Source organism: Ambystoma mexicanum, chromosome 3q, assembly GCF_040938575.1.
Source record: "Ambystoma mexicanum isolate Mex_15411 chromosome 3q, UKY_AmexF1_1, whole genome shotgun sequence".
Lineage (NCBI taxonomy): Eukaryota > Metazoa > Chordata > Amphibia > Caudata > Ambystomatidae > Ambystoma > Ambystoma mexicanum.
This window is the reverse complement of record NC_090926.1, coordinates 502,713,585-502,736,199: the sequence shown is the minus strand read 5'-3', so window position 1 is coordinate 502,736,199 and position 22,615 is coordinate 502,713,585.

Here is a 22,615-nt window from a genome sequence, read left to right as displayed (position 1 = left end):
AACTGGGTTACTTGTGCTCTTCTTCCTCCCAGTTTCTGTATATGATATGATATGATATGGCATTTCTAGCGTGCCTATACACACATGCTTCAAAGCGCGATGAGGCAAGGGAGGGGGAACAGAGGGAAGACAGAGACAACGATCTTACTAGGTCAGGTGACATTGAGATTGCGCAAGTGCAGAGGAAGGAGGAAGAGGAAAAGTGAGGGGGCAAGTGGGAGGTGGCAGTGTAGTACATGGGAACAACAGTAAGATACATAGAATAAATAAGCAATAAGTAATAGTGCGGCCAGTTGGTGGCAAGTGGAAGGGTAATTGCAGACATCAGGAGTCAAGGGCTGGAAGGGGGTTGTAGGGATAATCACATAGGTAGTCCCTACTCTTCATCATCCTAGTACTTTTTAGGGAGGTCAGATCATCGACACAATAGACGTACATGGAAGTGTGCGGGATTATGGGACCCTGTATAGGGTAGGGGGATGAGGGAGGTGGGGATATGTTTTGGGCATGCCATGTTCTTACTGGGCAGTCATCCCTAGTCCCATACGGGGGGGCGGCGACCCATGAAATCCACCCACTGAGTCCCAACCAAATGGGAAATATCATGTAGTGGCCGCACCTTCCTGGCTTCATTGGAATGGGAACCCCCTAAGGGAGAAGGATTTGTCACATATCATGTTGTTGGTAAGTGTGTTAGGGTCATTTGGAGGCCTTTTGTGGTCGTTCATGGTGGATTGGGTGTACCTTTGACTTGTGTTCTATCACCTGTATGCATTTACCTCCACCTTTTAGGTGGCAGTAACTGCACTGTATTTTTGGTGATATGTTGGTAGTATTATGCTTGTAAAGCTGCAGATATATCGTTTTGGATCTCTGCAGTCATTTCTCTGGCAAAATTAGCCCCAGTGCTAATTCTGCCATATGTTGGTGATAGTTCTCCCAGCACTAATTCTTCCAGGGCTAATTCCACTGTATACTGCCAAAATCATAATGAGGCTCAATGTTCTTGTAAAGTACATCTTTTTGAAGTGCAAATATGGATTCATGTGGCCTAGCTAGTCTATAGGGCTCAAATAGGATAATTGGAACAGTTTACAGTCAATACTTCCTTTACAGTGTCTTGGTGGTTCGAGAACAATAAATCAGGATTCTGGGCACTGTTTGATTCAGTTTGAAGTGTGGCAGTCACGGAAATCCAGTGGCACTCAGATTTCAAGATGGGTTTGAATTGAAGAAGGCTCTGGTTCCAAGTGATGCTCAAGCGATGAGGATCATGGATGTCATTAGCTTTGGTTCGAAAGTCTAGGTTCGACAGTGGATGGGATGAACAGGCGAGTCAGCTCTATGCTGAACACCGAAGGATACAGTTTGGAAAGAATACCCAGGTCAGTTCTATCGCCAGCTGGATGGGCAATGAAGAGGTTGGTGGTTCGAATAGCAGTTAGAGAAATGCAGGTGCAGTAATGCTTCTTTGTTTGAGCATCAAAACCAATGTGCTTAGTGCTTAAGGAAGTGGAGGGGGCAGGATGTAAGAGTGATAAAGAGAGTAAACAAGATGGTGAAATCTTTCTCTAGCCGGTATGAGCTCTCTCTGTCTAAACTGCCCCTGTCTATTCCCTTGTCAATATCATCAATGGGACTTTTGGTATGCAGAACCCTGATATGAGGCTATCCCTTTTGTAAAAGGTGTGCCCTTTGATTCCAATTCTGGGAAAGCTTCTTGTGGAGTGGCTTTCAAACTGGAGAGGGTGTTACCTGCCCTCACAAAGGATCAACATGAGGAAACCCCCAAGGCTTGGGATGGTTACTGTCTTTCCAGGAGAAGAAGAGAAATCTTGACTTGGGGAACACACTTACCCCTTCCACAGCTGAGGTATGTGTGATATAAAATTGAGGCAGCTTTGGACAACTATGAGAGATGTGAGCCACCATACCTCAATCTCAGGTATGGTTTAGCGTGATAACAGGATATTCGCCTCATAGTTATGTAGTTTTTGGATCAGAGGTGCATATCTTAAATACCATCCCTGTACTGTAGAGGCTTTGCTGTCACTGCAGCTTTCAAGAGGTTAACTGTAACCCCTGAACCTGCTCTGTGCCACTGAAGAGCAGATACAGCCAATCAGGGTACTGATTCAGCAAGGCAAAGGTGTGCACTATACTTTTGGCATTGAGCTTATGAAAGGGCAATCTGATCAGCAGATGTCCCTTCCTGAAATGGAATTGCATGCATCAATGTATTAACTAGTAACACTAGAAAAAGCCAGGGCTATAACACCCATGTCAGAAGGAAATTCCTCAAAGAGATACTCTTCCATAGCTATCTGACTGCATTACAATCTACATGCAAGAAGAAGCCGTGGAATTAGTACAAACAATGATTATGACTGCCTCGACCTTGTTTATTTTTAAGTGTTCTTATATGAACATTGCATTTCTCACTTTCAGATATAGAGGCCGCTTCATTGAATTAAAGTGCGCCGCGCAATTGTTCGAAAGCGTGCGAATCGCACCGCAAGCGTGCGAAAGCCGCGCACATCGATTCATAGAAGTCCGTGTTAGTGTAAATCCTGGGATGTGTGCTAAAATCCTGCCGGGCGCACGCGGGGACACACGTCATCAAACGGCGTGCACTACGCGCACAGCGAAAGCGCACATATCGCGGCGCACACAAAAAAAGTAGGCAGAACACGGGGCGTAACACGCGGAATGGGGAACAACGCGTGAAAATGTGGGCGTTACGGGGGAAGTACAGGAGGCAAATGCATGGAACGCCCACACACGCGCCTACAACACGTATTCATGGAATCAGACAGGGGAAACGCGTGCGCCAAAAAAGAAGCGCTAATCCGGAAAGACGTACGCCAGCAGGAAGCAGGAGTACGTGGCCCCGCGCAGCATAAAAGTGCATGCAAACAACAAACAAGCTCAGACGCTACGATGAATATACCATTCCTCACAGCAGTGGTTGTGGGACACCGCAGGAGGAGGAGGATAGCCAGGCCCAGATTTTTACACCCAGGACCAGCCTTTTTGGGATGCCTGATGACCAGGTGTACGGGAGGTACAGGGTCCCACCACACATAATACTCAACCTGGTGAGTGAGTGAGTGAGTGGGAGGATGACCTCACATCACCCACCCTGTGCTCCCAAGCACTGAGCCCCTTGGAAAAGGTGCTCAATGTACTGCACTTCTTGGCCACTGGTTCATTTCAGCGGACAAATGCCATAGTGGAGGGGTGTCACAGGCCACGCAGTCACGCTGCCTACACCAGGTGTTGGCCATCAAGACTGCATGCTCTTCAGTCCGCAGGCACATATACATGCCCAAAACACCTGCAGAAAGGCAGTGTCATGATTCCTACCCCCGGGCATCCGGACCAGGTCCATCTGTCCCGGGAGCAGGCATCCAGATACTTAGGAAAAAAACCCAGCAGCCCCGGCTAGGGGCTATCTGGGTACAGTCCTGGCGCCGTAGACCATGCTGCTCGGCATTCAAGCCAATGTGAAGTCTGAAGGGGGACTACTTTATGTCAGGGACTATTTTCTTACTCGGGTGTGGCCTTGGGAACTTCTTACCTGGGACTACTTTGAAGGCTATTTAAACCACGCCCAAAGAGGAGCTCATGCTTCGCGTTATTCTGCATCCTGCAGCGTAACGCTCACCGTGCCAGCATCCAGTCTTCTGCCACGCCCGCCTCGAGTCTGGAGCTCCTAGAGAAAAGGGAAAAAGAAGGAAAATGGTTAGAACAAGAACAATACTTATTTCCTCAACTGATTCTGGATCCATCGCGCCTTCGAATAGGAAGAAAGACATTACTTGATGCGCGTCGCATCGCCTGCTGCAGCGCAGCACTATTCTCACCAGCCTTTGCAGCACCTCCACGATTCACCTCTGTCTTCATCATTTCTTTGCCAAACTCCGGCACCTAAGTGGACTAAAGAACAGCAAGGTGAGCCGAGAGAATAATAAGGCAATATTACTCGCCACAACAGACTTACCTGATTTTACCGCCGGAAGCATTCTTCATCTCCACAGGCCGGCGCAGTCTCCTTTCATCTTCGCCGAACTCCGGCATCTAAGGGGAACAAAAGGACAGCCAGGTTAGCCAAAAGAACAAACCAAGGGAATCTCCTTCACTATAATAGACTTACCTGATTTTACCGCCGGAGGTATTATTCCTCAAAACACCATAATTTTCAATCAGCGCCTGTAATAAGGGAGAAAGCAACAGATAACATACAGGTGTCATTTACCAGACAGTGTTGGATACTATAGACTCTTACCTGAACTTTACCAGCCGCACGAGGCAATGTTCTCTAGGGTCAAGCTGCAAGCTGCAAGGAATCGGACAAGAGTGAAAGTCAGACATTTTGAACTCTTACGAACTATATACTTACGGCTCCTCGCCAGGAACCTCAGAGTCAATATTGTTCTGGAACTCTCCAATTCCTTCGGCCAGTGAAGTAACTGGTTATCCACGCGCCCCGGCATTCTACGCAGGATGGAGAGCTCATCCTTTAAAAACCTAAGGTGAGAATATAAAAAGAGACATCAGAGGTGAATAGAGGGGAGAACAGTGGGGGGGTATCACTCAAATCCACGGGTGGCTAATTCCCTTTCTCCACTTTCAGGAGAATACTTCTTCAGGTCAAGCAGACGAGATTAGGTGGGCCAGTCCAGTCTGTCATCTCTGCACTACGCGTCATGTGGGTGGAAACCGCAGCTGTCCAGTTCTGATCGATGCCCCGGTGGGAGCCAGATGAGCGTAACAGGCAGGCTGCCGTCCAGGACTTTTTCGGGGTGGCTCACTTCCCCAAAGTGCTAGGTGCCATTGATTGCACCCATGTGGCTCTACGTCCTCCCAGGGCAACTGAGCATATCTATAGAAACCGCAAGCACTGGCATTCCATCAACGTGCAGGTAGTATGTGATGCCAAGGGAATCATCACCTCGGTATATGCAGGGTCCACCCATGACAGTTTCATTTTCAGAATGTCACCCCTAAACTGGGACCTAGAAGCTGGGCGGCATGGCGATACATGGCTGCTTGGTGAGCATAAATGCCTCTGCACATGAATGCACATCAGATACTGAGTAATGTCACAACCCCACTAATGATACCCATCATCACCTCCCCAGGGGACAGTGCCTACCCTCTGAGCACCCACATGATGACGCCAATTCAGAACCCCACCACATCACCCGAGGTAAGATACAACACAGCCCATATTGCAACCCGAGGCATAGTGGAGGGCACATTCGGAGTGCTCAAGTCACGCTTTCGCTCCCTTGACCGCTCTGGTGGACAGCTGCTATATGCGCCCCCAGTAGTGTGTAGGATCATAGTGGCAGCATGTGTCCTGCACAAAGTTTCAACAAGCCGGGGCCTGTGGGTGGACATGGTGGTGCCCCCCAATCCCCAACCAAATGCACGGCCACTGCTCATGGGAGGAGAAAGGGCATGTGGTGAGGCAGCCCGTACGCAGCTGGTGGATAATCACTTCACCTAAAATCACACCCCTGTGGAGTGCACACAGCCCTCGCGCATACTAGCTGACAATCAATGATGATTGCATAAGGGACAGTCAACTGTCACAACCATACCAGCCTGAGATTGGTCACCTGGAAGTGTTACATTGGTTGCATCCCTACCTACTGAAAGACAACCAATGCTGTGTCACAAAAAGGCACACATTTATGCTGCATGAATGACTACCCCCTTGCAAAATACAACATGAAAATAGTGCCATGTCACCCAACCCCTCCCCATCTCAGCTACCCAACACACCATGGCATGTCATGCAAGTGAAACCAAACAAATGAATGCACAACACATGACATAAGTGTCACAAAGTGCACTGCCCCAAATGGAAACAGGCCACAGACAATATGCTCCCAGTAATCAATAACAAGCAGCACAAATGAACAAATACTTACCAGCAACACAATACATTAACACAGGATGAAACAGTGGCAAAATATGACAGTACAAAATCAAAGTAGTGCAAGTCTTACAACCTGAATAAGCCAGCACATCGACCCCTTCCAACTGCAGAGGGTTGCTGTCAGGCAAATGTGTCAGTGTACTGCATACAACATGAACTGCATCTGCAAAGGAGACAGCCTTGTGAAGAGATGAAGAAGGTACCTGTGAATAAGGAGGAAGACATGGATGCACAAGCACATATCCATACACCATGCAGTGTTCAATACAACAACAATCCCCACTAGGGATGTCCACACAGTTTTGACCACAGACTGCCCACACAGCTCATGGGAGCCCAGTGTCACTGTGTAAGTCACTGTCACTTGGTCACACCCTTTGCAAGCCCATGGAAAGGGGAAGCAGGAGGGGTGTGTGTGTCAGGAACCCAAGAATCTAACCCAAACACAGGACAAGCCTGCATGTGCCCAGCTGGAATACACAGTAGATGCCCACGGGAGCCACACAAAGCAACACATTGTAAAAAAAAAAAAAATCTAAAATGGCCATGTGTGGGCCGTGGGGGGCACCCAGGAGGTTTGAGGACAGGGTGCAACCCAACACCCACCTGTGTGGATGTTGCGAAAAATATAATATCTCCATGGGCTCATGGCCTGCACGGCTATGCCAATGTGGGAGAACTGATGTCACTCTCTTCACCCTCTGCTGCTACATCAGAAGGTGGCGGTGCTATGGGTGGCAGCCCATGCAAAGCCCTGGTATGGTCCTCCATGGCAGCAAGCATGCGGGTGTGGAAGGTCTGGTTCTGGAGGATGATAGTACGGAGATCCCCATGCAGCACCTCCTGGGTTGCCTGCATTTCTGCACGCATGGCCTCGCGTGATGCCCGGATCTCCTCACGAGTTGCCTGCAGCTCAGCTGAGAGCAGACGTGTGAGCTGCTCCAGCTTCTGTTCTGCCCTAAAATTTCAGGAAGTCTCAAATTCAACCAGATTCTCCCTGAGGAAATTGAGTTCTAACCTCAGGGTTTCCCTGTGGTCCTGGGACTCTACAGATATGGCTTTGTGCAGAGTCTACAGTGCCGCCCGTAGGTCCCTGTTGGACGCCAATATGTCCTCCCTGTGTGATTGGCAAATGGACTCTGTTGCCTGCTGTTGGAGCTCCATCTGGCTTTCAGGGGGGAGAATGGAAGTGGCCACCCTCTCCATTGCCTGAGCCATCATTTCAACTGATGCTCCCTGTTGTGCTGCTATACTGTACATTGAGTTTTCCCATACAGTATTCCCTGGTGGCGCACAGCCACCGCATCGGCGGGCACCACACCTGTTTGGGGCAAGGCGATCTGCACCTTGCTATGCTGGCACTGACTGAGGCTGCAGGACTGCATTCCCCATCTGATCTGCTGGCCCAGGAACAGGATCAGATGTTGTGGAGTGTGACCCTGCATTCGTAACCACAGTCTACCCCTGGTGCAGGTGAGTTGGACAGAACAGCAACCCTGCCAGAAACACTCACCTGCCTCAGCACATAAGTCTCATCATCCGATTCAGCACCCAAATCATAGAGGTCTGGGAAGGTGCACCCAGAGACACCCCTGGACAGTATGGTCTGCAGGAGGATTGGGTTTTCACCCTCCACCACACCACATCCTCCACTGGTGCCCGGTCGTGGCTGAGATTCCTCCTGGGTCTGCACCATCTCCTCCACCTAGACAGCATCAAGTGTGTCATCACCTGCAAAAACATGAAAGACAACAAATGGAAACAGGCATAAGCACCTTAGCACACACATGGGCCTGACAAGCCAGAGATCCAGTACATGAATAACACATGTCCCACATGACCATAAGCTTGACATGCATGCACTGTCAATGATTTGGAAGGGGGGGCAAAAAGCAGACACTGAGGACTCCAAGATGTAAAATCAACAGATGTGCTGCAAGCTGGATAGCACTGTCATCACATATTAGCCTGTGAGTGGCATGGGCAATCCACATACATGGCACATGCCAGCACACAGATGGCACATAGCATAGTCATGGTACATTTGAGAAGTACAGCCATATGTCAGTGAATGAGTACTGTCACCCATCCATGTGAGATGGACATGATGAGATGAAAAATGCAAAATAGTGTGACAAAATATGCATGTGCCACACACTGCCACACATCCAGTGTGCAATAATACAGTGATGGCAGGCAGATGGATACATCAATGCTTGGTCACTTCAACATTACAGAACACAATAGTCATGTTCAACATTCAAACAGGGCCCAAAAATTGATGTGAGCAGGCCCTTACTCAATCAGCCTGAATGGTCACATCAGTCCCATAAAAAGGTAATAAATGTGGGCCAATGTGGGTTGTAATCTATGACAGAAGCATGTCACATATGTAGCATTAGGGCAGAAAAATGTGTTGGAAAAAATGGGAGGATTGAAACAATCAGGCTGAATGAACACTGAAAAATCAGAACAATGTTGTTGCAAGATGACAGTTCAAGGGCAACTGCAGTAATGTGGCACTAATTGGCTACTGTGGTCAGAAGGGATACTGTCATACCCAAACCCAAGGCTGGTGAATGGTTTGGAGGAAGCACATGGGTGACCCATACCACTCAGGAGTACACACCCTCACCTGGCACTCAATCATTACACATCACCCAAGAAACATAAACATGGATTACACACACTTGCATGGGCACTCACCGGACAATGCCTCATAATCTGGTAGGTCTCCCACGCCTTGGATCTGTTCCTCTGTGACGAAGGTTCCAGCAACAGACTCTTGTTCAGTGAGTTGGTCGTCCTCTGGTGGAGACCCACCACCAATCACCAGAGTAGAGGCATGATTGGAAGCCAGCTTGTTCTTTGCTCTGCATTTCAGGTCATTCCACCGCTTGTAGCAATCATCAGCTGTGCGCCTCACAAATCCAAGGGCATTAATGTGGTCCGCGATGGTCTGCCAGTTGGCCCTACGTTGAGCAGGCGTAATCTTACAGTCTGCAGTCACCAACATTTTGCGGCTATGTGCCGACACATAGGCGACAAGTGCATCAAGTTCGGCGTCATTGAAGCTAGGCTTCCTTGACGTGCTGGAGTGTGTAGCCGTGTCTGGGGTCTCAGCCTGTAGTGCAAGAACACCCTTCTTCTTCTTCTTGTAAGGTGGTGTGGATCCTGACTGGCTTACGCCGCTCTGGTCATTAGGGGCAGAAGCGCAGGTGTACTGGGTACTAGAAGACTGTAAAGGCACAGTGACCATAGATCTTGGTGCAGGCATTGGCTGCAGGGTGATGTCGGCAGGGCCAACGTCGGTGTGATGGACCTGGACCGACATTGTCCCGGCTGGGAGAGTCAGAGCTGGGGTGGATTGAGCTGCAGCTGCCCCTGCAGCCTCCCCACCCTGCCTACTTGGTGCAGCAGATGACATTGCTGCCCCAGATCCACGTGGCCTGGTGACAGCAACTTTCACCGCCACACGTGGATTAGACTTGCTGACCTGGAAGTCAGCCTGGGAGTCATCCTGTGCCGGTTAGGTGACAAAATGGGCCGGTGCAACAAGGGCTGAGCTGGGATGGTGTCAGCTACGTTTCCCACAACCATTGGGGGGGCATAGGTGTTCCTGATTGGTCCTCCACACATGGGGCTCTAGGGGCACCCTGCAAATTCTGGCCACGTCCCCTACCGTGCCCACCACGCCCACCTTTTGGAGGTCGGCCACCTTTGCCTCCTTTACTGCTTGGTCGCCTCCCAACCAAGGCACTGATGTTGTGCGTATGGGAGTTGCAGTAAACAATTGTCCTGGGCAATTGGGGTGAAAGGGGTAGGGTACCAGATGGAATTCGTACCCTAGTGCTCTAGCAAGGCTGGATGTGACCCCTGGGGAAGATGACGGGTCACGCAATGCACAAGCACCCCAAAAACAAAAGTACACGTGCACGTAACCCCTGGTAGACCAAGTGCGTAGAAAAATGAACCTGCACTACACGGTGGCACCCAGAAACACAAAAATAAGTGTACGCGTGTTACACGCAGCCTGGGGTACGCGACACACGGGGGCAACCACAGTTGGAAAATAAGTGCGTGACTCACCGTCTGCCTTGAAAAAGAACGTGAAAAAGACACACGTGTGCGCGTTGGCAACACCCGTGCCAAAAGGAGAAAAGAACGCAGTCTAAGGAAACAGGGAGTACGAACTGGAAACGTTGTGAAGTAATCGCGTGTGAACCGACAAGAAGTACAAGAAACACCCACTCGCTCTCCACAAAAAGCACATACACGCAAATAGTGTGATACTTGTATCTTTCAAGCCAGCCCACACGTGCAACGTCACTTACGCGCTTACGCGCTAAGGCCCTTTCCTCCAACAGCACGGGTGCCGTGCAGTTTTCTCACGTGCTGAATCACAATGCATCCGTGTTGTGGGGAACGCCGGCGCGCGTAACGTCACTTACGCGCTTACGAGCTAAGGGCCTTTACTCGGATTTCACGCTGATGTGCACTTTTTTCACGTGCCAAATCACTCCGTATCAAGCTGTCCACGCGAAAATACATGGAAGACCATGCTTCTGCCCAAAAGGCCATTTTCCTGCCCCCAAGAGCCCTGAGCATGCTCGCACCAGCCATCTGCTGCTGTCAGCCTGCTGCCCACGTGCCCTGCTATTTGGTGCCTGCACATCAGCCATCTGCAGTGGTCCAGTTGCTGTGTCCACCCCTACTGGAACAGAAGACTCCCGACTGGGATACCATTGCTCCAGAGCCCAGCCCCAGGACCCAGTTGCCCACCCACGCCTGCCTCGGGGGTCACCATGTCAGGGCAAACACCATCTGAGACCACTGGCGACCCCCAGCCAGAGAGGCAGAGGGCCACCAGCTTCAGTGAGAAGGAAGTTGGTGTCCTGGTCGAGCATGTCCTGGGGCATTATGATGCCCTCTTCGGAACATCACACGCCAACATGGAAGGGCGGGAGAGGATCTGGGAGGATGCAGTCGTTGCCATCAACGCGGAGGGGGTGGCAAGGCGCGACATCAAGCACGTCCGGAAGCACTGGGAGGACTTCAGGTCAAGGACCCTCTACAAGGCCCGCCGCCTTGCGGAGGGGGGCCGGGTCAGCATGAGCAACATCCAGATGAGGGTCCTGGAACGCATAGGCCCAGTGCTCCATGCCCAGATCCTTCGGAGGCAGACCCGTCTGGAGTTGAGCGGTAAGTGGCAAAGCATTGCTGTGTGAGACAGGGCATGTTGCAGTGTGCTGGTAGTCTGATACTTGCCTGTATGTGTGACATAGGCCATGTATGGATGTGTGTGTGCAGGGACATCAGGGTTGTGCATGTGAGACCAGTAATGTGTGAACCACATGGATGGTGCATGTGTTCCAATGCAACATGGGGAGCTGTATGCGGAATGCACACATGAATGCATGTCAGTCTCTGTTCTTGGACATGGAGGGGGGGTGAGGGATGGGTGCTGCTCTCATGTACATGTATGGTGCACATGTGTGTGTGTCTGAGAAGTGTGTGTGTGTGACTTTGAAACGCCATGGATGCATGACACATGTCCGCGATGATGTGTAGATTCACTCATGCAGTGCGGTCACTGTTGTATCCTCTGTGTCTACCCATTGTGTCTGTGGTGTACAAGCCATGATGCATGACCCTCCGGTGATGTGTGTGCATGGGATCAGTGTGAAACATGATGCATGTGAGTTTGAACGCAACATTTTGGTTAAAAGAGGCCCTTGTACATGGATGCTGATGTTGATTGCAGGCGCCCTGCCTGTTTCTGCATGTGTGTTGCGTGCATTCACCCATGTGTTGTGGAGGGACAGGATGGAAGTGACATTTGACAGAGCCACTCATGTGTTATTGCTTCCTGTCTAGGGGAATATTGTACTGTACCCTGATGCTTGTGTTCTATGTCTCCCTCTACGTAGCGTCAAGTGAAGAGATGCCTCCACCGGGCAGCGACGCAAGGCCCAGCCACCCTCCCAGGATTTGCCATCATCCGGGAGCGAGGGGACTGGTGCCGCGTCTGCCACTACGGCTGTAGTGGAAGGGCCGGGTGAGTCCCCACAGGGGTTTGCAATGGCGGAAGACAGTGTGGAGACATCCAGGTTGGTGGTCTCCACAGAGGAGGAGGAGCCCGCTACTGAGCTGCACATGGGGCCTGGTGGGGGTAGTACTACTGGTGCAAGTGGTGCAGTCCAGGGCCAGGGTCAGTAGGCAGCACAGGTCACCGCGGAGAGGCCTGTGCATGTCGCTGTCCTTGACCCTGTCACTGCACCACCATGCACCAGCAGGGATGCCCCGTCCCAGGCCTGTCCGCAGATAGGGGGGAGTGCCATGTCATCTGCCTCTCCACTACCTGCGGACCAGGGGTCCCACGACCGTATGGGCTCCATCCTGGTTGGTGTCGTGTTGCGCACGCATGACATTCGTGATGACGTGCGTGCTTCCTGGGTGGAGTACGCACGCCATCACAAACTATTGGGAGGGGCCCTGGTCTGTGGGTTTCTACATGTGTTGCGCACTCTGGCAGACCTCTCCTCCTCTGTGGAGACTATGCGCCAGTCGTTCTCCCTGCCGTCTTCCGGCCCAGATTCCACCAGGGCCCCCTGTGGACCTGGCCTGACCAACACAGCCAGCTTGGTGCCGATCCCATCCCTGCCACAGTCAGGAGTCGGCGGTCCGGCAGGGGTGGACACCACAACAACTGGAGACCAGCAGATGGAGGATGTGCAGGCATCATCGGACAGGGCAAATGGACAGCAGCAGCAGGCTCTAGGTGGGAGCAATGATGGCTCGGGGCCATCAACATCAGAGGGGCAGGCATCGGCCAGAGGGCAGGAGAACCCTGGAATGGGTGTGTCTCCCGTGTGGCTGCGGTTGGGCCGGCGTATAGATGCGGAGTGGCGGCGGGCAGAATAGGCACGGCTCACGATGGTCAGGGCAGAGAATTCCATGCGGAGTGCACTGAGGCGGGCCGAGTGCCTCAAGGCCATTCACAGGGAGTTGGAGTCCAACATGGCATCGTCCCTGCGAACCCTCGGGGTCATGGAAGAGGACCGCCTCCAGGACAACGAGCAGGAGTTCGATGATGCCATAGCCTGGGAAATTGGGAAGTGAGCCGTCGGTCTAGCCTGCCGCCATTGTATCTAGTTTGTAGTTTTAGGTGTCCTTTATCTTTTTCATTCATTTGGGGCGCTTGGACTATGCCCCGCATTTTTGTATATAGTTCTTTATTAGGTAGTTTTTTTGCTAGGTTTCATTTCATTTGTTGGGCTCATGGACCCTGGATTATTTTGTTGTACATAGTTGAACAGTGGATTTATCTATTATTATTTTTCTCACCATGGAGCAATGGATTTTCCTGTTTCCGTTTCCTTTGGATTTGATTTGGTGGCCGGAGACTTTGGACACATTTTCATTTCGATTTATTTGGATTCAGACTTCATGTTTTTCTTTTTGTGTTTTGGGCATGCTGCATTTCATCTTTTTTTCAAACATTTTTTTCATGTTTTCATTTGATTACATTCTTTTTGTGTTCAATACAGTTTGGTTTATTACTTTGATGTGTGGTATTCTCTCATTGGTTTCATGCATGTCACGGTGTAGGTTTTCACACTCACCAGCACCCATTGTGTGTGTGTGTGACAGACATGTGTTGATGTACATTCTTGCCATTTGGGTTGTATTTTATAATGGGCATTTCAATGTGGGGGGGATGGGATACTTGGTTGGGTCTTTGCACAGGGGTGGCGTGCGGTGGGATTTGGGAGGCCATGAGGCCCATGATTGTGGATCATGATGACGTGTTGGGGGGACATAAGTCGGGCCTGAGCCTCACTGCTGAGGCATGGGGGTGCTGGGGAACATGCTGGCAGGTGCCCCTCACTGCTGGGGGTGGGGATGCTGGGGGACATGAGTTGGTGATCATTAGTGCAAGGTGACATGTGGGCTGGCTGGGGGGTATGCCCATGGTGGATGGGCTGGATGCGGGACATGACCAGGGGTGCTGGGTAGTCCCCTGTGGTGTGGGCTGCCTGCAGGGTCCGTGGAGGGGGTAGAGGGCTGTAACGCTCACCTGATTCTTGCAGAGGCGCCGGTCTTGACTGGGCGACTACCGTATCTTCAAAGGTGATGTGTAGCACCCGGTTGGCTCTTTGGGCTGGACCTCTGTGCACTGTATGCCTGACTTCAAGAGTAAGATGTCTTAGGTAAGTGAATGCCGAGCTCTCCATCTGCCTCGGGGCAGGGTGCTGTAATCAGTTTCTTCACTGGATCGGTAGCGCAGGCCTCTTGACTTCAGAGGACTGCTGTCCGTCGTTTACTGCACGAACGGTAAGTTTCGAGTAATTCTATTGTCTTTAAAGTCTTTAGCAATGATGTCTCTTATTTTGCAGGTTCCGGCGATGGCGGATGACGGGCTGAAGTGAGTTGAAGATGGAGATGATGAATAGAAGCGCCTGGAAGCACGTAAGTAAGCGCTTGTTGCCTGCTTCACGATGCGCTCTAACTGTCTTTTATTTTGCAGGTACGAGTTCGGAGCCGCTGCAGGGTGCCGGAATACCCACTGGGGTTGATGTGGAAAGGAATAATGGCACGTGAGTATTAAAGTTCCCCAATGTCTTTAAACGCACCTTGTTTTGTCTTTCAGATGCAGGATGCAGCGCCGAAGGCCTCCGGAGAGTGTGAAGAGTCGGTAAGCTTTTGTCTTTCAGATGCCGGAATGCAGTGTGAAGACCTCCGGAGCGCACGAAGAGTAGGTAAGCCTTTGTCTTTCAGATGCCGGAATGCTAACCTGTTCTTTCTTGTCTTTATAGGTGTTGCTGAAGACTGGATTCAGGATGGTAAGCCTTTTTCCTTAGGCCCAGGATCCGATGCAGAAGACACAATGAGCGTTCTGCTGCAGAGGATGCAGAATAACGCAAAGCAAGATTCATCCACCGGGTGTGGTTTAAACAGCCTCCTGTAGTGCTTAGGTGTCTCCTTCCACAGCCACGCCTAGGTAAGAAAAGAGTTCCTGCTTTCCAGAAGAGTTCCAGTGTTCTGAATCTAGGGAGTGGCTCCTGCCCCACCCAACAGGAAAAGTAGTTCCAAACAGAAGAGGATCAGAGGCTCAGCTGGCAGGCAAGTAAGCAGCATGGTCTGCTGCAGGTAAGTGTACCCAAGCATTATGAGCCCGGCGCTTCCAGCGCTGGGACTGGACACATTTATGAGCCTGGTGCCACTGGCGCCAGGACTGGGTCCAAAAGGTCCCAATTGGGACTGGTTGGCCCTCGGAACCTGGGTTATGGATCTGCTTCCAAGGGAGTTGGGAAAACCCTGACCTTTTGGAAGCAGAGATCATGACAGTACCCCCCCTCAAGGCCCCTCCCAAACCGGGATTCTCCGGGGGTTTTGGCTTGTCAGGAAATGTTCGGTGAAATCTTTTGATTAGGCGAGGAGCGTGGACATATTCAGCAGGTTCCCAGGATCTCTCTTGGGGGCCGTAGCCTTTCCAGTCAATTAGGTAAAATAGTTTAGATTTGGAGATCTTGGAGTCCAGAATGCTTTTGACTTCAAACTCGAGTTCTCCATCAACTAGAATGGGTTTTGGAGATTTAGTTAGTCGGGTTTGAGGTTGCACGGGTTTTAATAGAGAGACGTGGAAGACCGGATGTATCTTCATGTGAGGGGGCAAGTCCAACTTGACCGCTACTGGGTTTACTATGGTAGGGATGGAATAGGGACCAAGGTATCTTGGGTTGAATGTGCGTGGCCCTTTTAGAGGTAGATATTTGGTGGATAACCAGACTTGGTCCCCTACTTGATATTGAGGGGCTTCCTTCCGATGTTGATCTGCTCCTTTCTTGTATTGTTCTTTAGCCCTTTGAAGGTGAGAAACAGCTTCCTTAAAGGCTTGGGTGATTGTAGAATGCAGGTAGTCTACTGCTGGTGTTTCAAGATCTTGGAGGGGATCCAACTCCGAGGTTCGAGTGTGACTGCCGTATAAAAGATAAAACTGTGTTTTCCCAGTTCCCGAATGGACAGAGTTATTGTAGGCATATTCGGCTATCCAAAGGATGTCTTTCCAAGTTTTTTCAGTTTGTTGCAGCATGCAGCGTAAATACTGTTCCAGAGTTTGATTGGTCCTCTCGGTTTGTCCGTCGGTCTGAGGGTGGTGACTGGTCGATAGTCTCACATCAATTTGAGCCGACCGACAGCAACTTCGCCAAAAATGAGAAATAAATTGACTACCTCGATCCGAAATTAGAACCGAAGGAAAACCGTGTAGTCGGACGATGTTTTCGAGGAATTCTCGGGCCAGAGTTGCTGCTGTTGGCAAGCCTTTGAGCGGAATGAAATGCGCCATCTTGGAGAATAAGTCCACGATTACTAGAATCGTATTGTATCCGGAGCATGGAGGTAGATCGGTGATGAAGTCCATAGAAAGCGTATGCCAAGGGCGAGGTGGGATGTCAATAGGGCGTAAGAGGCCTGCTGGTCTTTCCTTTTGACTCTTGTTTTGGGCGCATACTCCACAAGACATTATAAAGTCTCTGATATCTTTTTTCCAAGACGGCCACCAGAAGTAGCGCTTGATCTTTTCTGAGGTCTTGGCCATACCGGGATGACCTTCCATTAAAGAATCGTGATAACAGGAGATTACTTTTTTCTGTAAATCTGTGCTGGGTAGGTATAATCGTTCTTGGAAATACAATAAGTTGTCCTTTACTGCAAAGTCCTTTCCCTGCAGATGCCAATTCTGTATGTCAGCTGGAGTTACAAGTTGCCTGGCTTTATCCTTAACTTCCTCTATGGATTCTGTGGCGATTACACCCAGAATTCTTTGTTCGGGAATGATTGGTACAGGTTTAGGGTTGATCAAGTGTTCTTCCACTCCCATCCGAGAAAGGGCATCAGCTTTACCGTTCTTTGTACCAGGTCGATAGGTAATTATGAAGTCAAACTCGGCAAAGAATAATGCCCAACGGAGTTGTCTAGAGGATTGGGCTTTTGCGGTTTTCAAATATTGCAGGTTTCGGTGATCCGTAATCACAGTAACGGTGTGTCGGGCCCCCAGCAGATAATGCCGCCAAGCCTTAAAGGCAGACTTGATAGCCAGAAGTTCCTTGTCAGTAATCGTGTAATTGATTTCCGGAGGCGAGAATTTGCGGGACCAAAATGCCACGGGATGCAACTGATTGGTTACCGGGTCCTTTTGTGATAGAACTGCCCCCATGGCAAGGCTTGAAGCATCAGTTTCCACGATGTAGGGGAGTTCGGGGCGAGGGTGTTTTAAGATTGGTGCAGAGATAAATTTAGTCTTCAAATCCTGGAAAGCTTGTTCCGCCTCGGTAGACCATTCAAAACGTTTGTTTTTCTTTAACAAGGCAGTGGTGGGCTGGACTATTCGAGAAAATTCGGGGATAAACCTGCGGTAAAAGTTAGCGAAGCCTAACATGCTTTGCACACCTTTTACGGAGGATGGTGATGGCCATTTGAGAACTGCATCGACCTTCTTTGAATCCATACGTACTCCGCCAGGTGATAATATGAACCCCAAGAATTCAACTTCAGTCACGTTGAAAACACATTTTTCCAATTTAGCGAAAAGCTTGTGTTGACGCAATCTTTCGAGGACCATTTTCACGTGTTTCCGATGTTCAGATTCCGATGAAGAATAAACGAGGATGTTGTCAATGTAAACAACAACACACACATCTATGAGCTCTCTGAGGACATCGTTCATAAAATATTGAAAGGCGGCCGGGGCATTGCAAAGTCCGAAGGGCATGACCTGATATTCAAATAGCCCATACTTGGTGCGGAAGGCAGTCTTCCATTCATCGCCCTCTTTTACTCGTACCAAGTGGTAAGCTCCTCTAAGATCCAGCTTTGTATATATGCATGCTTTTCTGACTTGGTCCAGGAGTTCAGGGATCAAAGGTAACGGATATCTATTCTTAACGGTGATCTGGTTTAGGGAGCGATAATCGATACAAGTTCTAAGGTCTCCTTCCTTTTTTGGAACGAAGAACAAAGATGAAGAAGCAGGGGACTTGGAAGGACGAATAAACCCATTCGCCAGGTATTGATCCAGGTATTGTCGAAGGTGAAGGTTCTCAGGCTCGGTGAGAGCATAAATTCTACTACAAGGAGGAGTAGATCCAGGTATCAGGTCTATCTGGCAGTCATAAGACCTATGAGGAGGTAGAGTGTTAGCCTGATCCTTCCGGAAAACATCTTGGTATTCAAGGTATTCGGGAGGTAACTGGGGAGTCTCTGAAGAAATTGCTGCCAGTGCAACACCAGGTGGAAGGTGACAAGTAGAGACACATTCTGGAAACTGGACCGTTCTTGCTCGCCAATCGATCAGAGGATTGTGTTTCTCTAACCAAGGTATTCCTAGAATAATCTGAAACTGAGGGGCCTTGATCACATCGAACACGATCTTCTCATGGTGTCCATCTTGACTTACTAGCGTCACCTCTTGAGTGGTATGCGTTACTGGCCCGGAGGCTATCTCTGTACCATCCACTGTAGTAATGACGTCCTTTACAGCCTTGGGACAAAGAGTTAGATTCATCCTCAAAACCATTTCATGATCCACATAATTGCCGATGGCACCGCTGTCGACGTAAGCTTCAATTGCATGTAATCGATCCGGATTATCAGGGCTAATGAGGACCATAGGTATCACGAAATGCGAGGTCACGGAACTGGTTTTCACGCTCGGCAAGAGGACCTCTATTCTTGTCGGGCGAGGTCGTTTCCCTGCTCAGAGTTTGTAACTTTGGTAACTGCAGCTCCTACTGCCTTCTTGGCAGGTTTCACCGGACAGTCTCGAAGAAAGTGCCCTGAGTTTCCGCAATATAGGCATAATTGCAACTGTTTTCTCCTTTCCCGCTCCTTTTGTGTTAGAGGACCTTTCAGACCCCCAATTTGCATGGGTTCCCCGGAGTCTACTCCTTTGGAAGGAGTTGGCGGTTTGGAAAATACTCAAGCATCAAACTTGGAACGGTCGGCCTTCCTGTTCTGCAGTCTATGATCTATTTGAACGACCAAGTCTATATAATCCGAACAGTCTTGTGGGGGATTCACTACTTGGGCTAAAACGTTTTTGAGCTCTCCACGTAGACCTCTGTAAAACAGCGTAATCCTTTTGTCCTCAGGCCATTGAGTTTCCACTATTAGTCTATTGAAAGATGCAATATAAGCCAAAAGGTCTTGATTACCATGTCGCAACGAAAGAAGCTCATTGTCCAAGGCCTGCCCCTGTGAATGTCTTGCGAACAGTTTTTCCATACTAAGCTGAAAGGCTTGAAAATCATGGAGAACCGGATCATCTTGATTAACTAGAGGGATCGACCAGTCTGCCGCATTGCCACTAAGGTACGAAAGTACAAAAGCTACTTTAGCTTGATCAGTTGGAAAGGCTGCTGGCCGGCATAAGAAGTGCAACCGGCACTGATTGATAAATACTGCAAACCTCTTTGGGTCACCAGAAAATCGTTCGGGCGGAGCCAGAGGTACATTCCCAGGTAGGTTGATCTGCCCTGGATTCATAGAGGATGTTGAAGGAAGATTTGCCCCTGATGCGGGTAACGGGGTTTGTCCGGCTTGTGACTGTAGCAATTGTCTAGCAAGACCGTCTGTTCTCTCCTTGGAAATAATTAGTTCCCTTCTTAGAGCATTCGTTTCCTGACGAGCTGCATGCACTTCTGCCCTTAGTTCCCCAAGTAACCGGGCTAGGTGGTCAGTATCCGAGGTTTCCATAGCGCCTGGGCGAGAGTTTTGCGGTAGGCTTTGCGTTCTGTAACGCTCACCTGATTCTCGCAGAGGCGCCGGTCTTGACTGGGCGACTACCGTATCTTCAAAGGTGATGTGTAGCACCCGGTTGGCTCTTTGGGCTGGACCTCTGTGCACTGTATGCCTGACTTCAAGAGTAAGATGTCTTAGGTAAGTGAATGCCGAGCTCTCCATCTGCCTCGGGGCAGGGTGCTGTAATCAGTTTCTTCACTGGATCGGTAGCGCAGGCCTCTTGACTTCAGAGGACTGCTGTCCGTCGTTTACTGCACGAACGGTAAGTTTCGAGTAATTCTATTGTCTTTAAAGTCTTTAGCAATGATGTCTCTTATTTTGCAGGTTCCGGCGATGGCGGATGACGGGCTGAAGTGAGTTGAAGATGGAGATGATGAATAGAAGCGCCTGGAAGCACGTAAGTAAGCGCTTGTTGCCTGCTTCACGATGCGCTCTAACTGTCTTTTATTTTGCAGGTACGAGTTCGGAGCGGCTGCAGGGTGCCGGAATACCCACTGGGGTTGATGTGGAAAGGAGTAATGGCACGTGAGTATTAAAGTTCCCCAATGTCTTTAAACGCACCTTGTTTTGTCTTTCAGATGCAGGATGCAGCGCCGAAGGCCTCCGGAGAGTGTGAAGAGTCGGTAAGCTTTTGTCTTTCAGATGCCGGAATGCAGTGTGAAGACCTCCGGAGCGCACGAAGAGTAGGTAAGCCTTTGTCTTTCAGATGCCGGAATGCTAACCTGTTCTTTCTTGTCTTTATAGGTGTTGCTGAAGAGTGGATTCAGGATGGTAAGCCTTTTTCCTTAGGCCCAGGATCCGATGCAGAAGACACGATGAGCGTTCTGCTGCAGAGGATGCAGAATAACGCAAAGCAAGATTCATCCACCGGGTGTGGTTTAAATAGCCTCCTGTAGTGCTTAGGTGTCTCCTTCCACAGCCACGCCTAGGTAAGAAAAGAATTCCTGCTTTCCAGAAGAGTTCCAGTGTTCTGAATCTAGGGAGTGGCTCCTGCCCCACCCAACAGGAAAAGTAGTTCCAAACAGAAGAGGATCAGAGGCTCAGCTGGCAGGCAAGTAAGCAGCATGGTCTGCTGCAGGTAAGTCTACCCAAGCATTATGAGCCCGGCGCTTCCAGCGCTGGGACTGGACACATTTATGAGCCTGGTGCCACTGGCGCCAGGACTGGGTCCAAAAGGTCCCAATTGGGACTGGTTGGCCCTCGGAACCTGGGTTATGGATCTGCTTCCAAGGGAGTTGGGAAAACCCTGACCTTTTGGAAGCAGAGATCATGACAAGGGCACACCTGGGAGGACCCACACTGCCAATTCACGTGTGGGACTCCCTGCGCACCCCACTGGATACACGTACCGCTCTGACAGCGAAATCGCGTGTGAAACTCCCCGCGAACCCCCGTAATACACGTACCCCGCTCGCACAGGGCCAATCGCGTGTGAAACTCCCTGCGAACGCCAGTAATACACGTACCCCACTCGCACAATGCCAATTGCGTGTGAAACTTCCCGCGAACCCCCCATAATACACGTACCTCGCTCGCACAGGGCCAATCGCGTGTGAAACTCCCTGCGAACCCCAGTAATACACATATCCCGCTCGCACAGGCCCAATCGTGTGTAAAACTCCCCGCGAACCCCAGTAACACACATACCCCGCTCGCACAGGGCCAATCGCGTGTGAAACTTCCCACGAACCCCAGTAATACACGTACCCCACTCGCAAAGGGCCAATCGCGTGTGATTCTCCCCGCGCAGCGGGGTACGTGTATTTGGAGCGGTGTGCGGGGAGTTTTACAGGCGTTTTCGTGGTTGGGGGCCTGTATGCTGGTCCACTGGCCTGTGCGCCATGTACGGGATTTGTGTACTATACATGGCGCATGGGGAGGGGTTTGGGGGCGTAACTGGTGCTGCTGCAAGGTTGCTGCGCCACTCTGCGCCACGGCTGGTAATGGATGTTAAAATCCATGAATACGCTGTGCGCGGAAATGGATTTTGACGCACGCGGCTGGCGCAGATTGTCGCATGCACACACTGTGTGCCAGCCGCGTGCACCACTTGTGCGCTGAATTCTATGAACTAGCCCCCATAATCTGCACAACCAGCGATGTCATTGATGATTGATGTTATATGTGATGTCATACAAAAATGTCATTAGTGATGTCACACGTGATGCCATTAGTCTGCTCTAGTTTACAGTGACGTCTCCACCATCTGCCCTGTTTTATCTATATTATCATCAGTGATGAACATCTGTGATATTACCACTTTACTATTAAGTTTTGCAAAATGGGGTTTTGAAGTGAAGGATAGCTAATGTACCTGAAGTACTGAGTCTATTCAGTTTTCTGAAATCCAGTTCCACCTGAAAGCGGAATAAGTACAGCAAATGTACAAAAACGCAGCAGCACAGACATCAGCAAGAGGGAACTTTTTCCAACAGCAAACACTCTAAAGGGCAGATTGGACAGAAACAAACTGCTCAAACCTGTGCTAGTGTCTAGTACCGCATTAAGACCATTTTACAACAGCTAATCTGTATGGTGTCTAAATGCAAGATAAATACCCATAGAGAGTTTGCCATGACCCTGCCACATGAGGGCTTGAGATGTGGAAAACTGAGATCTTGGCAATGAACTCAGACATACTTGGCATAGGCATATGTTGGAAAAAGCAGGAACATTATGTATTAAAAAAGTTTTCCTAGAAAGTATGTTTGTTAACCTTGCATTACAAGCTATATGGACAAAGGGAACATGAGTGAATTCATAATATTGGTACAACCAACGTGGACTTTTCTTTCAGTGGCATTACTGGCTATATCTGCAAAGCAAACAGGACTATGGGCCTCATCAGAAGTTGGACGGTAT